The sequence below is a fragment of the Echeneis naucrates genome, chromosome 5 (assembly GCF_900963305.1).
Source record: "Echeneis naucrates chromosome 5, fEcheNa1.1, whole genome shotgun sequence".
Lineage (NCBI taxonomy): Eukaryota > Metazoa > Chordata > Actinopteri > Carangiformes > Echeneidae > Echeneis > Echeneis naucrates.
Genome location: NC_042515.1, coordinates 23,777,146 through 23,790,616, shown reverse-complemented (window position 1 = coordinate 23,790,616; position 13,471 = coordinate 23,777,146). Strand labels below are relative to the sequence as shown.

General features: G+C 41.3%; 1 protein-coding gene across 1 annotated transcript in view; it reads left to right on the top strand.

Moving 5' to 3' along the window:
* The first annotated feature begins 377 nt into the window (after positions 1-377).
* Positions 378-13,471, top strand: part of cntn2 (contactin 2) — a 34,648-nt gene continuing 21,554 nt past the window's right edge. The window contains exon 1 of the mRNA XM_029501965.1: positions 378-495. The gene's annotated coding sequence lies outside the window, so the exon portion shown is untranslated. The remainder of the gene's footprint in view (positions 496-13,471) is intronic.

Here is a 13,471-nt window from a genome sequence, read left to right as displayed (position 1 = left end):
TTTATGTCCTATATCTCCAAACAGAAAGACAAAGACAAAGGTTTGTGGTAAGTGGTGTTACAGCAAGCCGCTCAGTTATTTCCAGCTGTCTGTCTGCTTCTAGCTCAGAATAGATGGCACGTAGCTCAGAAATTGGTCTGGCTTTTTTGTCATTAGTTTTGTCACGAACTGTATTAATTTAATTTTGAAACGCGCAGACCGGAAGTAGAGCTGTTGGTGACGGCGGCTGAAAGTGAACAGAAGGAGGGAAGAGAGGAGGATCCGGAGGAGAGGGAGAATTTAGAGAGACAGAGGCAGAGACAGAGAGACCCGAACATCACAGCGGACAGGAGACGAGGAGAGGACGGGACTGAGGGACACTGAGGACAGAAGAGGAAGGAGGCTGAGAGCTGCTGTTGACCCAAGGCTCAGACAGAGCATCAGTCCGCTTCCTGCGCATCATCCCCGGCACCGCATTGCTGCTGCCCGCGGAGGAGACTACTGCATATCAGCCAGGTAAACAAACCCGCACCTTCCCGGAAACCGCCAAATACTCTCATTACATAACCTCCTGACGAGACCTGGCACTGGTCTAGTCCAGGATCACACCGTCTGAAACGGGATTTGGAGTCTATTTGACGCAATACCAGACAAGAGACACACTGAATAAACAGGTAAGGTAGCACGCTCTCTCTCTGTACGCCAAACTTCATTGAAAATCTGCCCATTTTCTGTTAAACACAGCTCAGACTGGGTGATGAGCTCTGCTGTAGTCTGTCAGTCATCCACATTTATATCGGTTACATTCCAACATGTCTGCTGTAAGATTACTCTTACTCTGTTGGAAGTCGGTGTGCAGAGACCCACTGCTCCTAACTGTCTGGTGGAACATCCTCACAGGAGACACGTTCATGTGTTCATGGTTGGAAACATCTAGGATGCTGCTGAAGCCAGTGTTTGACTTTGCTGGAGGCTCAGGTTTCTCATCAGGCTGATGCTGGGGCTCCTACGGGACAATGAATCAGCTCAAGCAGTACCTGCCAGACAGGGGGCACACAGCCTTTAGGTCCGGGACCTCCACACAACTGACTCTCAGTAATTTCACATCAAACAGAGGCCATAAATGAGAGGATGAGTTAGGTGACCATCGGGCTGTTTCGTGTTTTTCTGGTTTCTGGCTCAGTGAGTCGTTGTGAACTAGTTGAGACGACTACTCTTCCCATTTGAAAGAAGCGAGGCTTCAGGCATTAGATTTCTCCTGTATCTGCACAGGGATGATGCTGTATCATGATGATTACTGATGTCTTTGTAGTCAGTCCTTCCACTCTTACACAAACTCTGAATTCTGTTCGAGGTGATGCCTGAGTTAGAGAATCTTCCCGTCTTCTCGTGTGGTGCTGTGGTGATAAAGATCATACTGCTTTCCTCCCGTACAGTCACACCGTTACCTTTTAAACGTAGCATAGCATTCTGCAAATCCTCACTTTTTTTATTATTGCTCATTCACATATTATTATATTTGAAGTATTTGAATTTCTGAAGATGTGTTGTGTGATAGTATTTAAATCATATTTGGATTTGCAGAACTGTCTTTGTCATCAGGGCTTTTTTTATGCTACGGTGAAGTTGTTAATGTTACGTTATATCCCACACCTGCGGGACACGTGCCATGACATCAAAGGGTGTGCCTCACAGAGGAAGAGGATGCTTACATACCTTGTTGAGTTTATTATTTTAATGTCATTGCAAAAAGTGCAAACTGAATCAGGTTCCTGGAAATCTGGATGTTCTCTTACAGCTCTTGTAGACCTAATTGGCAACATCATTTCCTCATATGCATATACAAAATACATCAAACAGATCAGATGTATATTTAAAGATTTAAAGATCACAATGGATTAAAATCAGATTGAGACATGAGATGATATGACAATGTAATGTTAGGATTATCGTGAGCCGAAATAACTGCTTTCAGAAATATTTTTGCAATGATCATGGAAATCTCCTGCAAAAACCTGCAGAAAATTTTTTTTTTTTTTTTTTGCTTTACAGAAAGGACATAGTTTGAGTAAAAAAACAATATCCCCTGTCCCTGGTTCAGTCTTGGACCCCACCGCTGGAGCATGTCTGTTATGTCTGCGTTACAGTTATTATCATTTATCATTGTTATTCAGGGCAGTGTGGTGGCATAGTGTCTGTCTGCATGTCTGCATGTTCTCCCCATGCTTTAGAAGGAGTCCAAAGGCATCAGACTGCACAGATCTTCATTTTATGTGATATGAGAAAAAGAAATGTAGAAAATAATCAACTGATTATTGGTAAATTTTTATCATTACTAAAACAAATATTGATCATTGATTAAATGACTGTAGATGTCTGATTGGTGACTCTAAATTGTCAGTTGGTCTGAGCGTGAGTGGTTGTTGGTCTCTGTCTGTCTCTGTGTGTTGGCCCTGTGATGGACTTGCAACCTGTCCAGGGTGTACCCTGCCCTCACCCAATGTGAGATGGGATTGGCTCCAAAACCCCCTACAAGCCTGACAAAGATAAGCAGTAGAAGGTGAATGAATGAATGCATGAGTTGTTATTCAAACATGCAGGCACACACCCTGTCACTGTCGATACCGTCCGGCCATTATGCACCTTGTAAGTCACAAGTTTTTTGTTAGTTTTTCACTTCAAAAAGTAAATAATGCCATTATTCCATTAAAATGGACAACAGTTTACTGTCTTCCATTAAGATTAAGATTCCTTCATTGTACAACAAGGCGCAGTGAAATTACATTACCTATCCAGTTGGAGATTAATAATAAAACAATTTAAAAACTACACAACTAAACAAACAACTAGGAGCATGAAGTGCCCCTGGCGCAACCTGTCTCTCCGCCTTGAGGTCCATTCACTGAATGCCCTGTGGCGCTTCTCAGAGGGAATTTTTTAAAAAGTTTGTGTAAGGGGCGTATGGCATTTTTGCAGATGTTTGCCGCTCTCCTGGAGCAATGTGTGTTGAGATGTGCTCCAGAGCTGGGAGCTGCAGATGAGTGAGTCTTTCAGCTCTTGATATCACTTGCTGCAGGGCTTTCCGGTCAGTTGTGGTGAGTGACAGGAGGACTTGGAGAAAGGGGCAGATAGGGCTTGTGTGTACAGGGTTCGGAAGGAAAAGAAGACAAGATATTTATTTTAGTGAAAACAGACTGTGATTTGTGTGTGTACACTACTAGAATGTAGTGTACACACTAATGTATTTGGTTGAATCCTGTTGATTTTAAAATAAATATGTTATTTAAGTCAGAACATGTTCCATGTCTGGATGCATTCCTGAATATATCTTATCAGACCAGACCCTCCCTGAAAAAATTGCGTTCCTAAACATCCAACCTGTATTTTTGATCAGATAAGGAGAAGCTTGCTTCATGTGTGAATATTGAAATGGGTTTAACAAAAATGACAAAATGACAAAATAAAATTTTAGATGTGACTAAACTGCTCTAAATAAAATTGCATCACAAAAACAAGATCATAATTCAGTTTTAGTTGACTAAAACTAGACTAAAATTATTATGGTTTACTCTGTTTAGTTTAGTGGACTGAAACTTGACCAAACAAAAAAAAGATGAATGTGACAAGATAAAAACTAAATTCAGTATTTGGCACAAACTGCAATATGTAAATTAAGTTTACATATTGTAGCATATTATATACAACCCCCCCACCCCACCCCCACAAAGCCCTTCACTTTCATCCTGCGCTGTGTTCATTGTCTCAGCTAATGCAGGAAACAGGAGCGCTTCAGTCTGTGAGTCAGCATCGATGTCCTCCAGCAGTTTGAAGCCTCACTGAGAAGCAGTGGACCAAATGTGTGTTCATGTATTGATTGAAAGCTCCTACCCCTGACTTTTGCCTTCTTTGATTGGTTAGAAGGGACTTCAAGAAGACATGTCTGGCTCACAGAAGCCTCTGACAGCTCCTCTACACATGGATGTATATTTGGAGAGGATTAAAAGTATAAACTATTCATAAAAGTTTCAATGAGCTGAAAAGTTGTGAGTGCTGTGTTGTCTGCTCCTCAGCTTCTTTAAGTGTCAAAGCTGCTATTGATCTGCCAGCTGAATAGAGCAGTCTCCATCTATGTCTCAGACGACATGCTTTGAGGTGGAATGAAACAGTGAAGCTTTCACTCAAATCTTCATGTCTGAAAGAAGATTCACATCAGTGTGCCCAGCTAGTCAACAGCTCTTTGTGTTGGACTGGAGGAGGGCAGAGAGATCAATCTGCCCATCTCAGACAGATATGAGCACCAGCAGCCTGTCATGACTGCTGGACCTTTGTGAAGCAGATGGATGTGAAGATATGGAGCTGGCACTTTGTTCTGCTCAGACAGCTAATCCACCAACTTGTCTGGGAAAGGAAATCTAAAATTCCACAGTTCACATTCTGCAGCTTATATAATGGGTGATGATCCTGATTTTTCCCCTAAAGTCCAGGCTCTAGAACAGCTATTTTTTATTCCATAGAACTCTGTTACTGGCATTAATTTATGAGGGTAACAATAATCTTAATGAAAGAAAAAACATTGAACAAAGTTGGCTTAATGGATCGGTAGTCATTCAACTGGTCAATAATTTGAAACAAAGATCAGCTGAGAAATGCAAACAGAAAAATACTTTCTATGAAAGGAAATCGATGCCCATTAAACACAAATCTCTTCTCGTGAAAATCACTTTGTATAAGAGGAAAGCCATGTAAATTCAACAGAAATCCCTGTGTTGAACTAAATACGCAGAAAAATAACTACCTCCACCACCAATGGGGGTACCTGTCCGAACAAAGCTTTCACACTAGTTTTGCATGTTTCGTAGTAAGGAACACACAGCTGGCTGATGGTTTGACCTCCGGGCCTTTTAATACTATTCAAAATGAGCAATCGTGCACTGATGCGTTCAACCACTTCTCGCAGAAGGAAGAAGGTGGAAGGTGGAAGCTAAAACCATCACATCGGCCCTCTTCATTTAGTTTGATGTACCAGTCTATCCACAATGTCACCAATTGAAGACAATCATAGATTTGTTCAGGAAATTAGGGTTAGACAGTACTCTAACAGTCCTAATTTACGTCAGGCCTGGATTATCTGGTTGTGGACAAGATTGTGCAACTTTTAGATCTCCCTTTAAAAATTTTTGTTTTTTTTGCATCAGGATTCTTTATTAGCCACGTTGTTATAGAAACTGATGAAATACTGAATGCATGAATCACTTCATATCTGAAGAATGTTTCCAGTTTCCGGTTTTAATGCCTGCTGTTTGTAGATGCTGACACAAAAGGTTGCTCCTCAACATCAGTTTCCTTCAGGCTGGTGGTAATCTGAGTGAAGGCATGGAGCACAGTCAGTCCTTGGGGGAGAAAGTAACCAGAACATTCTTTCTGATCCTTTTCAGTGGTCTCAGCAGCAGTGAGCACAGAGTCTGTCTCTACAGCCTGATTTTGTGGAAAGAAATAATTTCCAGCAGGTGTCTGAATGCCTCCATCATCACCTGTTCACTGTGCCTTTCCATGATTGATTTCTCTTCTTGGGAATCTTTCTTTAAAACCGGACACCAGTCCACAAACCATTTCTGTTACTTATAAAGCTGAGCTATTCTGAGTGTGAGGTGAGCTTGGCAGAGATTCAAATTTGGAGATTTGAGCGTATGAATCAAATCCAACCCCAAAAGCCATTGAACATTAAGACACGGGACAGTCCAAAGGTGGTGGTCTGAAACTCATGACACAGGTGTATTCAGAGCGGGTTTGTAATAGGGGTAGACGATTATTTCCGCCGAAATTCAGTATTTTGAGGAATATCGGCATCAACCTTTTTTTTTTTAATCACAGCGCTCACACACACGGTGGAGAGCAGAAAAAAGTTTTGCCAAATGGAAAAGGTCTGGATAGCAGATATATGCTTTGTTCATTCCTATGGAAGTTGCTCAGTGGAGCATGATACCAAAAAAGTTTGTTTTCCGGGTGTCATGGCGGGCATAAAAATACCTGGATCTTCTGCATCAGTTCTGCATTGTCTGGCCAATAGAGAAGGCACAGAGCCTGGGAGCTCCCAGCACTTTTTGTTAAAATTTTAAGATATAAAAAATCTGATAAGCTGTTTAAGAAAAATATGCTTAAAGGCATTTAGAAGAAGCTAAGTGTTGGAGTTTTTATATCAAAATTTTGATGCCAATCTTTTCCCTGTTACTGCAAATGAATATTGGCTCCAAATCTCGGTTATCAGCCTCCTTGACTACTAATAATCAGTATTGGTATTGGCCTTGAAAAAACCATATCGGTCTATCTGTAGTTTTTAAACTTCTCTAGTTACATGATTAAAACATTTTATATTGAGTCTCTCAATGAATCATGGACGTATTTTGGATGAGCTATCTCCCATTCCCTTTAAAATCCAGACTCCTTCAGTTATAATTCTATTGGACAGTGTTTGTGGTCAGTTCATCACAAGGCTTGGCTGTAACACCAGACTAGTGAGTTTCGTCCTGATCAATGAGTCCAGTACTGACTCATGAGTCCAGTCCTGACCTGTGATTCTCATCTGATCAGGGAGTCCAGTCCTGACCTGTGATTCTCATCTGATCAGGGAGTCCAATTCTGACCAGCCAGTCTAGTCCTAGTTAGTGAATCCAGCCCTGATCAGTGAGTCCAGTCCAGCTGTCTAAATGGAAAATGCTGTGGCACACATGCCTGTGTGTAACAGACAAGTTGTGCGTCTGCCAGCGTTGGAGCACAATGTCTATTCGACAGGAAATGAGAGAGAGTCATTTTTTGGCTTCTGTGTTTGGAGGCAAATCAGCTGTGATCAGTGTCGCTCAGTGACAGATTGACCAGAGCAGAGCTGAGGCTCTGGGCTGGAGCTGAGTTTGCTACTTAAACTCTCTAGGAGGTGGTCACCATGACGACTGCACCGATGATGACCTTCCAGGTTTAGGAAAGGAGGTGACCCAGATGAATTTTACAGTAGTTGCAGGAAAACTATGAGTAGAATCCAGAATCTGAATCTGATCTACATCCTGTTTTCACTGATTTCATTCTTAAAGTCTTGATTGAAATTTATCATTTGTGTCTGGGACAGGGGAACAGCATCGTGGTTCGCGCTTTTGCCCAACCGTAAGAAGGTCATGGGTTCAGTTCCCGGCCTGGGACCTTTCTGTGCGGAGTTTGCATGTTCTCCCTGTGCCTGTGTGGGTTTCCTCCCACTGTCCAAAAACATCATGTTTGGGTTAATTTATGACTCTAAATTGTTCATAGGTGTGAGTGGTTGTTTATCTTTGTCTGTCACTGTGTGTTGGCCCTGCGATGGACTGGCGAACTGTCCAGGGTGTACCCCCCCTCGCCTAGTGTGAGCTGGGATTGGCTTCAGCGCCCCCCATGACCCGGAGACGGATAAACAGTTGAAGATGAATGAATCTCTCTGCCGCTTTAAGGCCTCATTCATTTGTTCTGTCTGTCAGACTGTCTACTTCTTTTCTATGTCACACTCAGGGAGACTTTTAGCTTTGTTCACAGTTCAACAATTTTATTTATTTGTGAGCAGCTCTATATAAATACAGGTTCCCCTGCTCCATAATGTTCTGCCAGATATGTGATGAAGACAAATTAAAAATAAATCTGTGATGATGACCATGACCATGTTTAATCACATTATGAAAGTTTAACATTCACTGCATGAAACTAACCAAACACCGACTTTCACTCTGGACTTGTGATCTATTCAATCTATATTTCTGTCTCTCTGAAATGGAAGTGTAAAAATAAAAAAAGAGTGGTATGATAAACTCTCTGGATGTAGAATATAAATTGTTGTAAAAGGCTGATCTATGCCTTCCCTCTGCCTGCTGCAGGATGACAGATGAGCGGGGAACTACAAAACCTCTGTTACCAGCGCTGATTCTCCATAGGGACCTGGTGGCGCCGATGCTTGACACTGTTGGTCACAGTGTCTGGTTCAGGGTCTCGGGAGGCTGCTGGCCTATGTAGAATGGGTGGGGTGAGGCTGGGGTTACTGATGCACTTTAAATTTGACTGGTGATGCTAGGACAACCAGGTGTTTCTCAATGTGTGTGTGTGTGTGTCTGCATGTGTGTACCTGACCAGCCCCTGGTCACTAGGTGCACTGAAAACATCAAGTTCACTTGCAGAAAACTGACCTGAGAACTAGGAAACCATATCAGAGATACTGACCAAAACACACCCAATGTATTTTTTACCTTGTTTACTATTGGAGAGCCAGCTGTTAGTAGCTTTGTCCCAGGTCAAAATCTGTAGCCCTTGGAGGACATGGTCGATAACCATGTGGTCCTCCCTTCACCGTAAAGACTCAGCTGAAATGAGGTGATCTGGCCTTTCGCAGGTTTTCTTTTTGCATCATCAGCCAATTCCTTATCATTGTATCGCACTATCAATACTAGCAATACAATAGTAATAATAGTAAGTAATTTACCTAGCAACCTTGTTAACATATATGTTTTCTCAATGATTTCTTCATGGTTTGAAAGTTTTTGATTAAATAAACATAATCTTTCTTAGTTGTGTTTTTTTTTTTTTTGGGGGGGGGGGGGGGTCTGAACAGATGGGTGTGAGGTGAAGAAGGAGGGTGACACTTAGAGGTTAAAAATCAAAGCAAGTTTGGTTTTTAAAAGTATGTGCTCGTGTGTCACTTTGACTACTGGGTTACATTTTAGACTTGTTTCCTTCTCAAGTGCATTTTATAAATAAAATCCTTGAAGGAAAGGACAAACATAATTGTCTGTGAAAGGCCTTGTTGAAAAAGCTGTTGATCCGTGGCCCAATGCTCTAGTGACCTTATTCCACTGCTGACAGGAAGTCAGAGGACACACTGATGACTACTGAGAGTAAGCTCTTATATCTGAGTTGTTGGGTTTGATTATACATAGCCATGCATTTTCTTATATTTATCAGAAATTACTCATTACAAAACAAAGATTTTATTATAAAAAAGAATAAACACATTAAGGCCTGGCACCAGTTATATGGCAAGAACTGGAGAATCAAAATGGAGACCTGGTTGGCCACAAGAAAATTAAAAGCCAAGAGACCAAGATCCCTAAAATCCCTAAATGTTTGGTAGTTTGGTCTTCATATTGTTACATGGTGAGAGGCTGCTTCCTTTTTTAAATTTGTCAAGTGAACATGTGTAGCAAATGACTGGGAAAGTCTGTGCCAGTTATTTTCTCCTAATCAGTCCCTCCATCTTGTTGAGTTTGTTTTATTGTTGCAGCTGTGCGATTTTATGGAGAGTTTTTTTTTATTATTATTGTGCTGCAGTGTTCTGAGTTTTTATGTGATTTTTTTTGCTGAAAAAATGCAGAAACTGGCAAAAATTCCAATGAGGGGGGGCATTTGGTGGTGGCAGTGCACCAATTTGTTGTTTGCCAACTGCTAAAAAAAGCAAGAGAGGAAGACAAGGTTGCGCCTTATTACTCACATTATGTCTGTGTCTTATGCCTTAATTACCTTTCTGCTTTTGTGTCCTTGTGATGCATTTCAAATTTGTGTGGGAAAATAGCCTCAAGCCTCAAATATTGAGTTGGCTTGAATTTGTGTTAATTATTATGAATGTGATTTCCTGTGGGGACTGTTTCATGGAATAATCCTGTTCTTTAAAGGTCAACATAGAGAGAATGGCTCATTTCAGTGAGACACCAGGATCCTCAGACCACACAGATAGATCTTCATTTTATGTGACAAAGAATATAAAAATAAATAACTGGTCCAAACCTAATGGATTAGCAGTAGAAAATGAGATGTATACAGAGAGATCTGAGTCTCTGTATTCATAGGTTCAGAAAGGATTGTGGGTATTGATCATTGTCTCAATGATCACACAGATGGACGTCTTCATCCCTGCTGTTTATGAGGAAAGGGAGAGAAAGAACCTGTTCTCTTCAGTCAGCTCAGGTTCACACTGGTGTGCAACTGTGTTTGGAGTGTGTCTCTGAGTGCTGTTGTTGTGTTATGGTCATGTGCTACTGTGTGGATTTCACTTCAGTAAATGCATCTCTGTTTAACAGTGAAAGAATTGGAAACAAGGACTCAGACCCACAGTTGTTCTGTCGTGATCAGGCACACAGACAGAGAATAGATGTGTCTGTGTGCTGATGAAGTCAGACACAGTGTGCATGAAGTCATTGTGCTCTCAGCGCCCCCCCCACCCCCTTCATTAGTGGAGGGGACACTAATGGCTGGTTGAGGGCACAGCTGAAAGATTTTTATCAGTCCCTTAGGCTGGTTCAGGAGTCACCATCATGCTATTCTCCTTCACTGTTATCACTCACTACAGCATCACAGTAGTTGTGTTACCTCCTCTATGTGTTCATTCAGCTCAGGCTGAACTTGTAGAGTTGCATAGTGGGAATTGAGCTGGACGCTAATTAACTGCCTGATTGTTTCATTGGTCGGAATTTATTTCTCAGTTAATGGTTCATTTACTGAGGACAAAAATCTTGACTTTTTTTTTTTTCGTTAATGAAATTATACTAGTGCAGCTTAAGGGTTTTAGGAGCTTGTTATTTTGTGATGATTAGTTGTGGTATTTGTTTTTGTGTCAGTTGTCAATGATCAATTTATATTTGCTTCACAGTAAGATGATGAAGACTGCAGGTTGAAGGGCAAGCTGACAGCTGACTTCAGCACGAGCTTACGTCATGTCCTCCTCTGACAGTTTGATGTTTTTGTCAGTTTTGAGCTTTGGCAGATATTTTCCTGCAAAAACTGTCTGTTTGGCTGAGTGTGAGCTGTCATGTTTAAACAAATCCAAAATCAAATGGTTTTATCTATCTTATCTATTTATTTAATAATTAATTTATCTATCTAATTATCTTTTATTTATGTAATGTATGCATTTAATTACTTGTTTAATTACTTACCAATATCAGTCTTGTACAGCCAGGGGGAATATTTCCCCTCTGATAGCCATGCTGGGTCAAAGCCTGACATGCAGTGGTGAGCAGACTTTTGCTGCAGGTCGGGGGCAAGGCATGCAGAACTGTCGCTGCTTGGACCCGGAGCAGGAGAGCTGCTCTGGCTGCTACTACCAGAAGAGCGACTGGTGTTGCCAGCATCATCTTGTGAGTGTTTAGGAAACGCTGATATTTTGCTTTGCTTTTCTTTTGTCATTTTTCGACACTCGCTGGGGGGACTCTGCTCACCTGTGTGCGCGCCGTGTGTGAACTGTGCGAACATGGGAAGACAGTAATGACATTCTGTCGCGTAAATGAAACTAAGCTAAGATAAGGAAAGGTAATTCAATTATGATTAATTAAAATTACCATAGAATTAATCTAGATAAGGTAAGTTAAGACAAGGGAACATAAAGTAAAATTAGGTAAATTATGCCAAGGTATGGTAAGTCAACTTAGACTAATGTAAAGTAAGATAAGGTAAAGAAAACCAAGCCAATTTTAGCAAAGGTGGAGCTCAAACTGGCTTGGTTTTCTTTATCTTTACCTTACCTTACCTTAGCTGCTAAGTTAAGGATGCTGCTGCATCTCAGAACACAACATCACAATGTATATGCCTGCATGTAAATAAATCGCAAATATCCATACACAACATGCCCAGGATCACGTGTGGAAGGTGAGCCATGGTAAAATAATAAAACAAAAATAGAGACAAAGGAAACATTGGACACATTCATCCTGCAAATTTAATACTTACACGCCAGAGGTCCTGAGATCCTGATCCTGGTTATACTGAATGAGGGCTGCTGCAAGACTATCTGTGGTCCCGAGTCCTGAATTCGAAAGTGATTTATAACTGACATCATTCTCTGTCAGAAAAATGGAATGTAGGTCGAAATGATTTGACGGCTAGCCCACAAGAGTGTTAAAGTTTAGTTCTACAGCAGAGGTTTCTGGCCAGTTGGCTCAAATTAAGGCCTGGAGGATTTAATGCTGTGACCTGTTTCTCTCTAAGCATGAAATCCTTCAGCAAGTTCAGCTTTATTCTTTGTGAGTTTAGAGACTGTCAATTAAAGTGTTGGTGATAGATGGTTTTTAAAGTGAATCCATTACCTAAGACCCTGGAAGCTGCATTATATCTAATGACCATTAGGGGGCAACTCCATGGTTGTGAAGTTTATGGGAAAACGGCCTCAGTCTCTAGTTTCAAGTCTTAAATCAATAGAAGCCCGTGACTGATGGACTCTTCCAGAAATGTCGATCAGGATGGAGTGCAGAGTAGGTCAGATCCAGCCCTTACTCCTCCTCAGCCCCACCATCTCCTCCAAATAAGGTTGCTGCTGGTTAAAAAAAAAAACAGTTGGGCACAGATAAAAGACAATAGACTTCATCAAATGGGGCCACTACTTGGTTAAGCTTGGTTGACAACTTCCAACAGCTAGACGACAATGAAGCTGCTCTGCCTGGGAATTTTCATGTGTGGCGAGGACAGACCTGCTTTTGAACTTCATCAGTCCGAAATACCTGTCAGTAGAACTGAGTTGACTCTGGCCAAACAGCACTATACAGATATGGGACTCTCTACTGACTCAGGAAATATCAATAAAACATTAGTAAAAGCAGAAGAAGGTTGCCAGTGCAGTGTGACTGCTCAGTACATCGCTTACTCTGACCCTCTCACAGAAGAAAGACCTGGTGGTTCAGAATCTAAGCTACAGGACTGGGTTCAGGGACCTGGTCCAGGTGAAATCAGCTCCCTGCCTTGTATCAGCTCAGCAGACTTTGACATGGAACTGCTTTAGAAACAGAACAGGACCTTGGTTTGTTTCATTTTTTTAGACTCCAGGCTACTCTAATGGTTGACAGCTCTGGGACATGAATAGTTGGGCAGAAGAAAGGTGTAGAAGACGACCTGTACACACAAAACAGGTTCCAGATTACTCACTTTGAGTCATGATGTTGAGGCATCACCTCCTTTTCAGATGGAAATGCAAGTATTGCAAAGACACAAAGTTAATTTCCTAGCTTTAAAAGGAAGACAGAGGACATGTCACTGGAATTAGGGGTTAAGTTTAGGTCAGGGATACTGAAAATTTGTTCACTCAGGAAACAAACTTTTTAACTGGGTTTAACATTATAATTTTATTTTCCTTTTTATTCAATTTGTAACATGATAATTTTGCTGTTTGTTTTATGTAATGAATGAACATTACAAATGAATGTAATGAACATAAAGACACCTTAGGGTGCTGTAGTACCTACATTTAGGAAACACTGCAAATGGAGCATGAAGATAGCCCAGGGCTGAAGATAGACTCTGGCAAAATCATTTATCCATAGAAATTAAATGAAGGGGCTATATATTAAAAATCGATTTTAAACACGAGGAAATTGCTGTTGTCAATCAAACCAGAGTATTAGAACAAGTCTTTCAGGTGCAGTAGCAGAGACACTAGCAGTAGTAGTAGCAGTACAGCATGTCACACTGACACAACAGAAAGGACCGCACTCAATCTGCATTCCTGGAG